This window comes from Leopardus geoffroyi, chromosome B2 (assembly GCF_018350155.1).
Source record: "Leopardus geoffroyi isolate Oge1 chromosome B2, O.geoffroyi_Oge1_pat1.0, whole genome shotgun sequence".
Taxonomy (NCBI): Eukaryota; Metazoa; Chordata; class Mammalia; order Carnivora; family Felidae; genus Leopardus; species Leopardus geoffroyi.
In genome coordinates, this window is record NC_059332.1 from 95,625,739 (window position 1) to 95,629,170 (window position 3,432).

At 39.8% G+C, this 3,432-nt stretch overlaps 1 pseudogene; it reads left to right on the forward strand.

Moving 5' to 3' along the window:
• Positions 1-2,256: 2,256 nt before the first annotated feature.
• Positions 2,257-3,039, forward strand: LOC123609939 (annotated as a pseudogene).
• The last annotated feature ends 393 nt before the right edge of the window (positions 3,040-3,432 follow it).

Below are 3,432 nucleotides of genomic sequence, written 5' to 3' on the forward strand. Positions count from 1 at the left end.
ACAGAATTACATCAAAAACAGGTATCAGGCTGATTATACTGGGCAACTCAACTTTATCTTCCAGAAAACTCTCAAATTTAGATAATTTATAGCAGGTTTTTACAACCACAGGAAACTTGCTAAAATTTTCCACTTTCTTATTTTTCTTATTTTCTAATTCAAAAAGTGAAATGAAACATTCCAAAGCAGAAGACTCTTAAATGGCATTATTACCTCTCATTCTAGATTTACTGCCCACATTGAACAACAATGGCTTCTGTATTGGCACAAACCATCCAGCCACTCACCATCGGGGGATGAATCACTCCCCATGAAAAATCATTCCAGAATTGGGATAACAGAGAAGTTTACCTCCCGCCAAAATTTCAATAAATGCTGGTAAATTTGGGGGAAATCATGATCATGAAAGCCTGCAATGGTTTCAGAGAGAGTCTCTTAGTAGTTCCTGCCCTCTCCGCTCTCTAAAACAGTGTAAGCCACTTCATGCACACACACACACGCACACACAAACAGCCCCTGCCAGTTTCCCTTAAAAGTCTCGTTCTCTTCATCACCACTGAGTGGAATTAAAAACAGTTGGTCAAGCTCCACTAATCGACAGCTGCTTGCAATTAGATGAAGCATTTAGAGCCATTCTCTTAACTACCTTCCCAACTGCCTAACCATTCAGCATGAGCAATACACCGTGACAATTTGCCAGAATGTTTAACTTATCTCCATCTCTAGTGGTTTCTATACCCTCCTTATTTTCTTCAGTCTTCCCACACACTGTCTGACTCCTCCAGTTCCTCTTGTTAAATTAGGGGTATACAGAGAAGGGATTAGTTGAAACCAGGTCGAGCTGCTTTGTGCTAAGATGGAAAATTCTACCCAGGCAACTATTAGAGGGCAGAGTAGCTCTTGATGTTTCTCAAAGAGAAGGGGGCGGGGGTGGGAGATGCCTTTTTTCTTTTCTTTTCTTTTCTCTTCCTTTATTTTTTTTTTTTTAACACTGAACTAGAAAGTTCACTGTAATTTTTCTCCTTCAGGGTGATAAGGAAAAACAAGTTACTGGACTTTTATAAACTCTTTCCAATTCTCATAACTTATAAGCATTAACTTTAGAATAGAGACAAAACATACAGATCACTTTATTCGATTTTGTTCTTTATAAACAAGGCATCCAGAGAATAGATGCTTTTTCCAACGTCACAGAAAAAAGTGGCAGAGCGTGGACTGAATCCAACTCTCCCGATTCTTGGTCCAAATGGATTTCTGCCACTCGAACTCCCTTCTCTAAAGAGAAAATCTTCCCATCTCTAGAAGAAACCAGAGGCCAGGACTTGCCCTATTCAAAGGGGTAAAACTACAGTCCTCCTTAGCTTCTCTAGCCAGAAACCTATCTTAGAGCATAAAGTGGAAAAGAGAAACAGACATGATACGGTTTCTCTTGCAATTATTTTTCTCACTGCACCATGCACACACACACACACACACACACACACAGGAAAAAGATCATCCACAAACTTAACCATATTTAATGTTTGTTCTCCATCTCAACCTCCCTGAGGTTCATCCCCATCCTACACTCATTTGACCAATTTTGTGGTAGAAGGTAGGAAGGGGAGAGAAAAGAAATAGGAGATATGGGGGCAGGGCATCAGTAGAAGGGAGCAGCTATACCCACTCAAAATTCAAGGAACTAGAATGAGAGCTAAGACAAGAATAGGAGCCCTCACACCTTGGACCTCATGTTCACAGCCCTGCTTTTCCTTTCTCCACTCTTCCTGAGGCTAATCCTATCATCTCCAGAAACCTTCTCACAATCTCAGACCTCCAGTCCAGTCTTTCAGTCTTGAAGCCTTTTCTCTGCATGTGCAGGCACACTAGAACATCAATCTGCTTTCTCCTTAAACTCCTATTTCCTTTATACTTACGATAGAAAGTTATCCCATTCCTGCTTCAAAGTCTTTTTGTTGATCATTTCATTATGCTTCTCTATACTATGTTCCTATAATATGTTCCTGCTATATATATATGTACATAGATAATATGTCCCAGCTCCATTTAGATAGAGAGATATAGATTATAGAGATAGAAATGTTTAAAACTTTCCTATGGTCATGATGTTCTGTTAAAAAATATATATAATATATAAATAATAATTAATATATATTAAAATATATACAATATATAAATGTATATATACACTTATTACAAATGTAAGTTGGTCAATATATATAATATATATTATATGGCTCTTTCCCATCTTGCAAGATGGCAGGTGAAAAGGCTGAGAAACCAGATATGAAGGAGAAGAAACCTGAAGCCAAGAAGGCTGAAGCAAAGTTAAAAAGTGTAACTTCAAGACCAAAACACTCAACAGGGTAAGCCTCAGTGCAACCAAAATCCCATCCTAGTCAAAGGAATTGGCAAATATTCCTGATCTGCTATGTACAAGAGGAAATAGCAGCTAAATTCAGGATTGAAAAAAAAAAAGGAGAATGTTCTTGCTACTGTCACAAAACCAGCTGGTGGTAACAAGAATGCTGGTACCAACTAGTTAAACTTCACAAAGTGCCCAGACACAATCCTACTGAAGATGTTCCTCAAAAGCTGTTGAGCCACAGCAAAAACCCCTCAGACAGCAGGTGAAAAAACTGAGCTACAATCACTCCCGGGACCATTCTGATCATCCTCTCTCAGCACCACAGAAGTAAGAGGGTGATTTTCTCAAGGCATCTGAGCAGGGGCTTGCCACTTGTGACTGGACCTTTGATCCCCAATCCAGTTCTCTACATAGAACACAAAAGAAATTTGTCATCACCACCCCCACCAAAACTGATATCAGTGGTGTGAAATCCCAAAACATCTCACTGATGAATTCTTGAAGTCAGCATCTCAGTGAGCCCAGACACCAGGAAGATGAAATCTTTGACAGAGAAAGACAAGCTCATAGAGCAAAGTGATTCAGCGGTGGACACCCAAATTCTGCCAAAAATCAAAGCTGTTCCTCAACTCCAGGGCTACCTCCATTCTGTGTTTTCTCTCGCAATGTAGTTTATCTTCATGGTGTTCTAAATCACTTCCAAAGAATCTATAACTGATTCTTATCAGCATAAATAACTGATACATTTTTTAAATTATTCTGGTTGGTGTTAGTATAAGATTTATTTCAAATGTAAGCTGGTCAACATAACAATAAGTATATATAAATCTTAGAGATAATTTTTTTTTTAATTTTTTTTTTCAACGTTTATTTATTTTTGGGACAGAGAGAGACAGAGCATGAACGGGGGAGGGGCAGAGAGAGAGGGAGACACAGAATCAGAAACAGGCTCCAGGCTCTGAGCCATCAGCCCAGAGCCCGACGCGGGGCTCGAACTCACGGACCGCGAGATCGTGACCTGGCTGAAGTCGGACGCTTAACCGACTGTGCCACCCAGGCGCCCC